The sequence below is a fragment of the Rhipicephalus sanguineus genome, chromosome 10, assembly GCF_013339695.2.
Source record: "Rhipicephalus sanguineus isolate Rsan-2018 chromosome 10, BIME_Rsan_1.4, whole genome shotgun sequence".
NCBI lineage: Eukaryota > Metazoa > Arthropoda > Arachnida > Ixodida > Ixodidae > Rhipicephalus > Rhipicephalus sanguineus.
The window spans coordinates 72,658,415-72,671,936 of NC_051185.1; positions in this window are offsets into that span (position 1 = coordinate 72,658,415).

Genomic DNA, 13,522 nt, shown 5'->3' on the forward strand with positions numbered 1-13,522 from the left:
GTTTCCGTTTTCGCCGAACTGCGCTTCGCCCGGCGCCCTGCTTCGCTCACGCGGTCGCATCTCAGTGGTAGTTTCGGTATCGCGTAGTGCCGAGTGCGTATTGCGCGCTCGTGAATGTCGTTCTGACAGAAAGTTCAACAAAATGGCGCATGCATGCGATGTTGTCGGATGCCCGAATGGCGCACGCCGCCAGTAAACGCCGCCGCGCAGTAAAGGTGGGCAATGTTGGGCACGGCAGCAGTGACGTTTGAAAGACTGATTTCAGGCGGGTGATTTGAACTGCGCTAACGCGGTGCGGACCACTAAAACGTGATTTTATATCAAAATAAGCACTTCCTTGGCATGAAAGTAGCACCACGAGGTTTTGGGACCTGCTATTTCAACAATCAGCGTCGACTTAATATTTGCCTTTAGTGTACCTTTAGGTGAAAGATACGGGACATCATGGAAATGAGCAAATGCGATTGAATAGGGCATTTGTGCTCTCTGGATGGGACTGCGACGGCTTTGTATGGATCTTTCAGAGCCATGTAGCGAAATAGATTGAAAATTGATACAAGGGTGCTCACTAACTTTGCACGTCTCAGAAGAACGTCACACTTGGGGCTGTAAGTTAGCGTTCAGGTTTCGATTTCGCCGGCCGAATTCACCCGGATTTTATGATTGCGCAAATAATTGTAAGAATCCGCTCTTTAAAAATCTGAAAGTGGCGATTGGCTCTTCGCGTGAAGGACTCCAATTTCTCCCATTTCTACAAGCTATATCTCCTATTTCACCCAATCACTTGTATCCAATATATAAATGTTGACTGATTTCTTTCTCGATTTATTGGTGTAATTATGTCTCTGTTCTACTTAAGATGTCTGCTGCCCGTGAAAAAGAAATGCGAATGCAGCCCGCGAGTATCTCAATCCTCTTAAGGCGCGTTCACACTTGAGCTGAAAGAGGGCGAAAGCGGCAAATATCACCGGTAATTAACTCGCTTCGCCGCCTAAGCGGCCGAACAACCAGGCGGCGAGCCCGACGGGAAAAAATCGGTCGGAGCCCGATTTTTTCCGCAACGCGAAAGGGGATCGCATTTCCGCTTCACGGGAAGCCGTACTTTGGGTGCACTAGCTTAAACCGCGTGATGTAAACAACAGCCGGCTGCAAATTCAACATGGCGGCCAGGGCGTCGGCGGTGCCTTGCATCGGCGCAATTGCAAACCACCCGTGCAACACGACAAACCTCACAGCCATGACAAGGTCATGTTCCTCGAGTGCCTGGATCGGATTAGGATTGCAGAGAAGACTGGAATTCGCAGAAGGTGAAGCAGCAGCGTGTCGGCGTGCGCCAACGTATCTCGCTTTCACACTGCCGGGTGAATCTGCCGCCACCGCTGCTCGCATGCCCGCTTATGTAGTTTTTGCTGGCGTATCTCCGGAAACAACGCTTTGCCAAGGTAAAAGCTATTTCTTTTCCGTGTTTTGCATGCAATACTTGAATTCTGCAAGAAATTAAATGCTCAAGAAACGGGCAAAATAGAGTTAGTTCTCGAAGTGGCGAAGCCGGCAGCGGCGACGGCATGCAGGAGCGGCAGAACAAATGTGAACATTTTGGACGTGCCTGAACATAGCTTTCCGGTCGCTGTGGCATTTTCGCTTTCTCTTCGCTTCTCAAGTGTGAATGAGCCATTATTGTGAGCATTTTCTGACACACGTACTTTCTGGAAAACCAGTTTCTGTTAAACACAATTTGGACGTGATGCCTAAATTACTCTTCATAAGAGAGTACAGTCGATACGTCGCGTTTTCCGCCTGCAACAGGCCTTTGCTTGCGAATACATGAAAGAAAAAAACCGCTTCACCATTTGTAGTCCACTCTACGGCTTAGTGCTTCCCGTTCCTTATTTTTACTTTCGAAGCTACTACTCTACGACCTTTTATGAAGTGACGGACAATTTCTCAGCAATGAATCCGATCAAGAAAAATGGAAAGCTTTCCCTAAGTGGACATCTACTGACTAACTCCCGTTACGACGCTTGTTTTTGGTGCATGCACGCGATAAAGAATGCTGTACATTTCCTAAATCATTATTCCCTGGGCAGGAAAAGATGCCGGCAAGTACAACCTTAAGTTTTTTGGTTCAGTGTCTACGTAAAAAAATGGTATGTGGCGTTACCGCGCCAGGAAAACGCTTGCCACTGTTTATCAAAAATATATTAGCATACATCAGCAAATTCACTAAATAAGCCATAAATAATTAGCATTTTATCCTTAATGAATGGAATTACTCAAAACTAAAAACTTTATACAATTGCATATTTACAAACGCATTACCATTACACCGCTCATTAACAGTGTACGCACGCGACAGAAAATACAATTAACCTAAGTTTCTATCACCTGCGCTTTGCAAAATATTTTAACCAGATAGCTAGTTAATCGCCCGGGTGCCCCTCTTCTGTAAAACAATATTTGCTCCACACGCTCCATCAAAACAGCTCGCATGGCCATCCGCGCATGCTTGAAAACATCTCCATTGTAAACATGCATAAGACTGAATCCTTTAAAGATATATGCATTGAGGCTAATTCAACGCCAATACACCCTAGTATTCTCTCTCTTAACAGAACTAAAATTTTTCTCGATATATCACTCAGAACACTCTTTTCTTATGTATACGAAACTAATTTCTTGATTACGTTCATTATACTTTTTAGTAATGTACTGCAATTCGCAATAATTATAATTTCTTTCACAATTGGACATCCCACCTTGAGTGAATACGTACATTCCTTCTTTTGCCTACAGTTTCCGTCCGATCGGCATTACATTTGCTTGAGCATTTGCGCAAGGGACAAGATCGCCTTGGACGTGGAAATCCATAGAATCCACGAACTATTTGTTCTGGTCGAAGCTTTGATAATGCCTTTCGATATCAGGGCACTACACATTCTGCATGTATGTAGACGTTGTCGTAACCTTATATTCCCAATACCTTCACTACACCGCTTTACATGATCTACTTCATATTTCCTGCTTCACTTTGGTCATGAACAGTATCTACATTGAACAAGGGGTAGAAATGAATTTACAAAAAATGCTGCGACATTCCCAGCTACATCTCCTTGAATATGCAATGGTTTTCATGTTCATAGAAGCTACAGTTCTTATATCATCCCTCATGAAGTGAGCCCTTCCGTATATATATGTGGGACCACTCCAACGAAATTAGTTATTGTGATCATAGAAGAAAGCTAATAACATAATAATTGTCCTGAACAGTAAGAAATGTTGGGGCTTAACGCCCTAAAATCACGATATTATTGTGAGGGATGCCGTAGCTGAGGGCTCAGGAAATTTTAACCACCCCGGTTTGTTTAACGTGCACCTAAATCTAAGTAGAGGAGACTCAAGCAGTTTTGTCTCCATCCGAAATGCAGCCACCGCGGCCAGCATTCGATCCCACAATGTTCTGGCCAGCCGTCGAGCACCATATCCACTAGACCACTGGGTCTTACACGAAAGCTGTAAAATCACCTTGTCATAGGTGCAGGCATATTTTGTGTCATCTACTTAGTTATTCGTGATAGCAAACGTTCGTAAGATAATTGTTTATTCATTACATTCTCAATGTGAGCTAACGACTGTTTCATAAGGGTGAGAAGTGGAGACTAACATTACCCTTTATGTACACGTGTGATGGTAAAATAAATTCGCAATATATATTACGTCAGCATGACCAGAATATGCCTAGGCTGTCTCGGGCGCAGGCTCTTGTATTTTGCATTTTTCGCAAGCCTAATTCCTAAAACTTATCGACAAATAAATGTAAGCTCATCATTAAAGAACAAATAGGCAATTTCGCAATTTCGCCTATGAGAGAGACCACACAAATCTTTCATTGCATCAGTGCGCCCAGGTTTAAGAATATCGATGCAAAAATATACAGATTTTTATTGCGACGTTCCAATATTTTCTGTCCTGCTGAGCTACGTTGATCTATAGCAGTGTTTCGAAAGCAAACCTTAGGCGATTTCCAGAGACACAGACAATAAACGGAAATGGCTGCACAAAGGACAAGGCGATACTCACCGACAGCGGTACCTGAATCCCGTGATGAGTTCAAACGGGCAAAACACAATTGTGTTAATGCTACTATTTGAGCAATCTTGTGAAAACGGCATCGTAATGTTAAACACATTGGTACGCTTCGCTTGAGCGCTGTTGTTTTTTTTTCCTTGGTGTAAGATTGCATTTGTTTTGCATCAATGAAGTAATTATTTTCAGTCTTTCAACGATCAAAATATTTTAAATGTCTGCATAAGAGCCCACTACAAACAAATACTGCCAATATAAAAAAAACATTCAAATTGACCTGATTTCGATGAGTTTACATATGACGCGCATGTATTTCACGGTTTCTTCTTTGTGACTTTTTTTTCTGTTTACAGCGATTGATTTTATGCACTGCATATCATCGTGGTCTTTTGCGGATTTCAACTCGTCTCCGTTTCAAGAAGACCATTAGCAAAAGTAACGCTTAAAATCAAAACTCGCAGCGCAGCTTTATTGAGTTCACATTTCCTGGTAAAAGCAAACGAACAAGGAAAAGGGAGTGGTGTGAAGGGCGAATTGTTTTGATGAAATTCATGTTATTTTTATTATTTCGATCAGTTAATGTTAGCCCTATAATCACAAACACTGTGCGACGAATCTAAAATACTAATTCATATACTGAATACATACGGGTAAAACGCTCTCCTGGGCAGGTTGGTACATATTTATCAGCAAAAGAAGGCATGGCGAGAAAACGGGGACATAGACAGGAGTAGTCCCAACTTTCATGTGTACTTACAATGATTAGCACAAGTGGCAATATTATCAAACCCTTTTTTTATCGAGAATGTTCTCTAAACCAGCTTTACTCACGTATTTTACAACGTAAAAACAAGCTTGCTTACATGAAATTGCGTGTCAAGCCATATCTCATCTGTGCTGTAGGGGTGCTGCATGAGATACCCTGACTTGTACTAACGTATACATCAGTCAGACTGGCCGATGCAAAAATGATCGTTTAAGGGGACACGAAGCTTCACTAAAGAATGGATCTGGTTCGCACTAGCCCATTCACAGCAATTATTGCGCATGTGCATCACGTTTTGTGGACATTATATTACTTGGGAAAAGTCACAATCAGGAAGCCGGAGAACTGACGGGGGCATGTTACTAAAATAAAAAGGGTAGCCAGTGCCTCAGTGTGCCGTCGCTTTTCTTGATTTGCATCGAGGAACAATTTTTAGAAAATTCTGGACAGCAGAAAAAGAGATGTAGACCATTTAAGCACATATAGTATTCTTTGCAAAACACGCATGCACCACTTTGGCATATATTGTTTCCTAATATAACATTCGGAAGGTTGCAATCGTGCTGTCTTTCATGCCTGTTTTAGAAGTTGTCGATCCACCTGTCCTTGTTGTCCCTTTTCCTATTGTGCCTTCCTGTTCTGAGCATTCAGTACGTATCAACAACTTCATGTGTACATGTTCATGGGTGCAAGTTCTGTTTGAACGGGACATAATTAGACATCACGTTGTCCAACTGCTAGAACAGTTCGCGTATGAAGCGCAAACGAGTGACATAAAAAATAGAAAGAAATTCCATCGCCATAACCCTGCAGTGTATCCGCATACTAAACTGCCACGATAATTTTCATTTTAGGATCTTGTCCTTTCTCGTCCACTTACTGCGGTAATCCCGTTCACGAAATTACTTTAATCTCTCATATCAAAATGCAATGAAGCTAGTGTGATAAAAGCTTTGTCCGATTGATTATCTAATTGACCAACTGCTGTTGCATCCCAACCTTTGGTGAATGCACGCGAAAGAGAATTCATTGCATTTCCTGAATTCTTTATTCCCCCCGACAAGATGAAAACGGCTGCGCGCCAAATCAACGTCTCTCGCTTGACCGCATTCCTTACATTACATCATGCAAGTTCAAGCTGCGCATTGATTGTCTGGCGCCCCCACTCATACAACCATATAAACTACATCATACAACTAGAAACGCCATACGTACGACTAAAACGTAGAGATTTGTGAAATAACACTAACATAGCCCAACATCATTCCACCTTAGCAAATTTGTTTTTAACAAAACGTAAACTCGTAGTCTATCTCACTAGATCACTCAGGCCAATGATTAAAAAAACGCACAACCACCGCAAATGTATTGCATACGTTCAGAAGTTGCATAATATGCTGAATCTCGCTCGCTCAGTTGAGAATGAGCGAGGCTTTGGCAGGGTGCGGCCATTGGATGTGAAGCCCCTGATGATACTTGAATTGGAGGTATCCTGCCCTCCGAGTTACGTCACTTGGATTCAGTGTTGTGTTCCTTCTCTCCTCTCAACTTCACGTTATTGGTCGTCGCTGGCTGATGGTATGCAATTTAATCTCGAGAAACTATCGCACTGTCTCAACGGCAAAGACTATCATGATTTTCTTTTGAAAGCATGCAGCTTTTGGTAGCGCGTCAACGTGCAGTTGATGTTACTGTCCCATAAACAACGAACACCATACACGCAATATTGTCTACGGCATAAACAGCGCATAAAATTGTAGGGTGTACTGGCGGGCTAGATAGTTGCGCATGATCTTTAGAAGACTAACGTGAATTTGAGAAATAAGGACCAACAAAGATACACGCAAGCGCCTCTGTTATATGTATATTTGTTCGTACTTCTTTCTTAAGTTTCTGCTGCCATTCTAAAGAAAATACCCTATATGACATCAGCATTCTGTGTATGGTACAGGTTCGCCCTATTTCAAGGTTATCTTGCTTTAACCGACTGGTCTAGCCACCCGTTTCGAACAATGAAACTAAAAATTTCGCATTCTTCTCTCCTTGTTTTGTTCAAGCTGCAAAAATCACCCACACAACGAACTCGCTGCATTTTCCCTTTATTTCACGCTTTATATTCATTGCGATAAGGCGTGGCGGGTCTTCGCGGACGATAATATAGCCTGCAGCCATTGCACTACACATGCAAGAGGCAGCTTTTGAGCGTGCAACTCCTCATAATACCGAAGTAGACTGCGCGTGAAATACCATTACTGCCTTTTTTCTGAGCAAAAAAAAAAGAAAAACAAAACCGCCATCCTGGGCCGGGAACAAGGGAAGCAAAAAGTGAGGGAAGCTTTTCTGACATTTCCCTCTCCTCAAAAGGGGATTCTAGACGGTGGCGCTGTATTTGTTCTTGGTCAACACTTACGCGATAACGTTGAAATAGCGCTAGACTACAATATTTCTGTGGCACTTTTAACTTTTATTATGGCCTTCCCTACTTTCTTTCGGTACTGAGCTTTGTGCCTAGTACTATCTGTAAAAAATACTAAACAACCTGCAGAAACAAAGAAGGGAAATGAAAATCACTTCATAAAGTAAATGACACTACAACTCACCCATGGCGCTGCCTGAAGCCCGGAAAGCATAAAAAAGTAAAACACAAGAAAAGTCTTATCAGTATCTCCTGTTTGTTAGCATTGTAATACTCAATCTAAACTTTATAGCCATTTAGATTTCTTTCATGGTGTATGTCAACTAATTTTACAGTAGTTAGCAAGCGAGTATAACTCATAGAATTATCAAGTGTTGTAAATTGCTAGGGTAACTTTTGTTAAAACGCACAAGTGACACTCAGTTTGCTCTTAGGGACATACATGCGCAGATTGTACGAATATCAACAAATCCAGAAATATCTTGAGTTTACTTCTGTCACGCTCATTAACTTTCCTTTATGTATTTGAATTATCCGTCTTATAGCATTTTGTTTCTATACATTGCACAAGGCAACACCCTTTTGCAGATTGAAACTGCCTTTCCTTTCAAATACCCATGAGCAAAATTTCGCTTTCATAAGAGTCGATATCACAAGTAGATTTCACTGTTGTTTTGTTCTCTGCTAAGAGGAAAACGAAATAAAAAGAATGTTCCCGGGATAATTTTATTACCATTCTTGTGTGATAAGGTGGACAATATTTATTTGCTGTACTATTTAGTGTATGCTCTAGGGGCACAAGCTATCAGTTCTATTGAAATATTATGCCATATTTGGATTTAATATATAAAATGACTGCCTAAACTGGATAGGCTGTGTGATAGCTAACAAGACCAACACGTGTGAATTGTTTCGAAGCGACATAAAAATCTGTAATCACCGTTTGCTGTATCTCAGCACACCACATTGCCACTTATTTTTTATGCGTATATCTCATGACGTTATCACGCTAATATCTTCAAGAAAACGGCACTTTTGTTTCTCAACAAATCTAAAGCGTTTCGAAACTTGGCATTTACTAACAACATGATCTAACACCACAGACTACCTGTGCATGTGCGCGATAGAGCATGCCGTGCATTTCGAAATTGAGTACTGCCTCGAGCGGAAAAAAATTCACAGCGGATATGCAATTTGTTGCGACGGCATTTAAATGCACACCCAAAACACATTTTTGCCGTCACCATTCGCGTCGGCGCAGCTATGTAGTTTGGTATAAAGTCTACGGGTGGTCGGATTTTCGGGCATGCTGTGTATTTTATGTGTGAATGAAGCGTGTGAGAACAGAGAACGACCGCAGCTCAAGCGTACAAGCAACACGCCAGCAGTCTTCGGGTGTCCCGAAAGGGAGGCTGTGTGGCCCTTGTAGAAAGTCTCTGCTTTGACGTAGCCGGTGCGGTCGCCCTGTCTTCACAGGCATCACCCGAGGGCTCGTACGTTTATCCATGCTCACTTAATTTATCAATTCATTTTTGTTTAATTTTCAAATACATCAGCCCAATGCAGGGCTATTGCAGAACTCAGGTACATTTGACAAGGATCAATGAAGAGAAAGTATAACATGAGAAACACAGTAATCTTATTACAGTGCTTATATAAAACCTGACGGTGCCAATTTAGGAACAGAACCGGCTAAATGGTCATAGCGTTAATCAACCCTCGAGTACATACGAGTACTTGGAAATGTTTACGTGCGCAAATAAAAACTTAAGTTGAGGTCGTGTTAACATCCAGTTGGAACAGTGTCGGGATAACAGGTTTAATCATTAGTGGAGAGTCGACAACGCTAGTTAAAGGGGTGGTGCCACCAAATTTCGAGGCTATAACAAGCTTGTTGTGGGTTTTCTCTGTATGCAAGGACACTCCACACGAAGAGTTGGACACAGCAAACGTTTAGAATATATTTTAATTCACTTCCAAAGTGTACCTAAATGCCCATTCTCCCGATCGAAGCCCATCGCTAGCGCGCCAACTCTGACGTAGATGTATAGGAAGGGCAACGAAAGTTGTAATGACGTCACACCAGATCTGCTGTAGTGACGTGAGTGACCTCTGGACCTGCGCCACCCTCTGCAACGTACGTACCGGCTGTAGTGAACTAGAATATATTCTAGTTCACTGTAGCACCGGCAAAGTATCGGTTGCTACACCACCAGCCGAGTTTCGATCGCTTCCTGGCTAAGTGCGTCACAGTCTTGTGTGGTCACGTGACCAAGCCTCCTACACTTCTACGTCACTGCCCAACCCTCGGCGCCCAGAAACCGAAACCGAAAGTTGTCCACATCAAAAGGCAATATTAAATTATTTAGCGAGAATACATGAATTTTGGTGTGTGCATCATGCTTCCTGGAGCTATAGGAAACGCTTACAGCAAAGAACGCGCAAGCCACAAATTTGGTGGCACCACCCCTTTAAGAATGCAATGTGCAAGGTTCAACGAATCGATATTCCGTCTGATGCATAGGAGATCCCCAATGACTTCATTGTAAACGAGGGCGAAAAATCATTCCCATAGCGATGACAAAAGAAGAGAACAGCCCTCCTTTGTTCCGATTAGATTATATTACCGTCACATATTTTATAGTGGACACCTGCAGCATACTCGGACATAGCGCAGATATCCGTTTTATGCATTACTTTTTAGTATATTTCGTGATTTATATAACATATGTCGTAAGTAACCTCATTGTGTTGTTGCTTTGATTGCAATGTGGTAGATATGCTGCGTCAACTACATATTGAGTAAGAAGATAATTTGAAGGTATTTGTGAGATCACAGGCCGATTCTCTATGTGAGACAATTTGGGAGGTAAACTTCTGACACATTGCACTACAGGCAACAGCAGCTCTACACAATTCGAGTGGAAATGCAGGCATCTCAAAGGATGCAGTTGCGAATCATTAGATTCCTTGTTATTGGCGATACCATGTGCCATTTCTTTATGAGCAGCCAACATTTGGGTGAGAATATTAGCCGTCTCTGGAGTGGCACTAAGTGAGCAGCAACTGCCACATACATCGGTTATTCTTTTTTGTGAGTGAAGCCTGGCCGCATGAATATAAAGAAACGACTGTGCCTGGCAGTATTACTGCATTGATTACCACATTTGGTATAACCCCATTGATCTTTTTAGGTCCTTTACTTGCGTCTTTCACGCTACTTGGTATGCACATTAGGTAGCAGTTTATTCGCAGAAAATATTAGGTTATCCTCTGTAATATTCTCATAGGGCTCAAAGAACTGTCTCATTCGCGTAAAACCAGAGCTTCATGTATATGGCTCTGGAATGAAGTTTATCGTTAGACAAGAGACCAGGAAAATGAAGTTCTTATTCTATAATTCAATGATAACGTAAGTGATACACCACAATCTACATGCCACTCCAGCTGAAGCCCGTGCAGGCATCAAAAAGGCAAGACACAATTAAAGCCATGTAAATACCATTTCGTTATCAAAGTGGCATCGCAGGGACGTGAGTATGCCCCTCCTAAGTTACCTACATGCATTCTCGCTTGAACTGTCGTAGCAATGTTTCACAATTATAACGAAGCATATTTGTTTGAAACACTATATAAGCAATATAAATTATGGTTTTGTGTCAAAAGATCGCTTTACGCATAGTACCACAGCTTTGTCATCCCGTTAATTTCTGAGGCATTCCGCTGTGCTTTTTAGTTATATTCCTTAACAAAATGTCAGCCTATCTGCTGAAAGGCAATGTCAAAAATAATGGTATAAAGTAAATGGCCGATGGCAACTCACGTGCTCCTGTAGTTGAAGACCGTGCATGAAAGAAAAGGTCAAACCAAAGGTGATGTCATGTTACCTGATCGTTGTCACTAACGTCATCGCAATATTTAGCAGACTATCACACATACGTTTGGACGTTAGGTATTTGTCTCCATGCATATTTGTGATTACTTTGCACGAATAAAAATACATTAGAGCTACATCATAACGCTTAAAAAAAACCCGCATTTCCCCGAAGGGGAGTATGAGGAAGTGCGAAGCACGGGGTGATGCTATGAGGGGAGGGCGCGCGACTAAACTGCAGAGCCGAGCGAAGGAGACGGCAGCGAGAGAGCACGCGCCAGCCGACCCGCGGAGGTCTGGCCGTTTTTAAGTGCAAAGCACTTTTACTGATGATGATGATCTGTCTTCCGAACTCGTTCCAAAGAACCCGCAACGCGTTCAACTTGTTGGCGGCGTTGCGCACGCCCGAGATGGGGCTCAGGTTGTTGTCGAACCACAGTCGATCGCACACCGCGCAGCTATATCCGAAGCTGTGGTCCAGGAAGTCTCGCTTGAAGCGCGCGTCCGGCCGATCGAATTCGAGGGCCCGCGCTCGCTCACGCATCGCGCGTCCCCGCGCCAGATCGGCTTCGGGGTGCTCGGCTCGCTTCGCATGCTTTCGTTCGGCGTCTCGCCGCCGGCCTTCATCACCACAGGCAATACGCGGGGCGCGCGCAGCCACCGAGTGGAGGGCGGAGCGCGCGCAGTCACGTGGGGCGTGACGTCGCTGCGCCGTTGCTACAGACGCTCCTCTCCGCTCCTCGCGCCGTTGCTATGGGACGGCGGATTCAGGGTCGCTTATAAAGTGCATTCGCACTTAAAAGTGTAGGTGTGCTTTTCGTTGAAATGCAAGAATGATTTTCCGCTTGTCCTCAAGGCCACTCAAAGACACGTAAACCGATATCAACAAATGATGAACTTAGCATGGGCACTTGCTATCAATTGACTTCCTACTTGTTGTGCTCATTGGCTCCTAATTGTTTCCTGCGCTTGATCAAAATTGATGTGCCAATAACTTCGATTTCTATTTTCAACTTCCGTTATTTTACGTTTTAATGTGTTATTAGGGGCGAAGCTCCTTATAGCATCACCTGGTCGGTCGTCACTCCGTCCGGCGTTCGCCCGCCGTCGCGTCTCCCGTATCATTCAATAGATGGCGCTGTCTCATAGAGATGCATGCAAACTGCAGTTGGGTGACAATATACTAGATGGCGCTGTCCAATAGAGATGTGTGCAATATGGCGGTTGGGTGAATGCACGCTAGATGGCGTTTTTAGATGTGAAGCACCTTATAGCGGAGTTCAATCCGGTGGTGGTGTGCGGCGTGACCACCCTTACTGCGCATACGCCAGCCTTCTCCACACACCTCCCCCTCTCCACTTCCCCTCACCCTCTCCTCTCCCCTTTCCCCCTCTGAAACGCGGGCACTACATGCAGAAACGCTGCTTCGCATCACCTCATGGTCCCCTTTAGCGGGAGATGGTGTGATTTTTTACTTCCAAGGTAGTGCCTGTGTGAGACTTCTCCTGTGTGTCATTAAACGATAAAAATTCACAGCGTACATGTAAAATTAAAGTGAGCTGCAAGTCGCCATGACTCTCATCGTCTCTTTAGTATAAACGCGCCCGATCTCACGTCGTTGATGATGTACTGGGCAGAATTCACGGAAGATTCACATATGGTGCGTGTCATTGGTGGAAGGCAGTCATTCGATTTAGTGCGGCGACGTACGCTAGGGGGACCGTTGTAATAAAATCCGCTCGCTGTTGGCGCACTTTCACTTTCGCTCGCAGTATTCACGGCTTACCGATGATTCCCTCCTGAGCTTCGCCCCACTCATCATTCATCCCGTGGATACGCTGTGGATTTTTTTAACGAAAATATTAGCTAGTTTCCAAAGACAAAGGATGTAAGGAAATCACTACATAAAGTAAGTGGCCCCGCAGTACTCACCGACTCCTGTGTCTGAAGCCCGAACAGGATTGTAAGATAAAAAACACGAGTAAGAGTCATTTGATTATTTCCTGATTATTGTGAAAACAGCATCGTATAATTGAAAATATTACACGCCTCGTTTCAATGCTCTTCTTTTTTTCGATGTATGGATACATTTGAATACGTGAATAAGGAAAATAATATTTTGCAAGTACATTAATCATATGAAATTCTTGTTGCGATTTTTTTAAAATATATAAATGATTTCAGTTTCTCCTTAGGGACATCACTACACACATAAAACATATTACACCATGCACTGAAATGCAAGTCGTCCTCAAACATTTTCGCATTTCACGCTCATATAGTATACCTTCTTTCTCTCGTCTTTCCTCACATCGATATGCGTTTAGGTAGTACATAACGTAATTTCTTTTAGGACATTAACGATAACAATAAAAGAAATAAA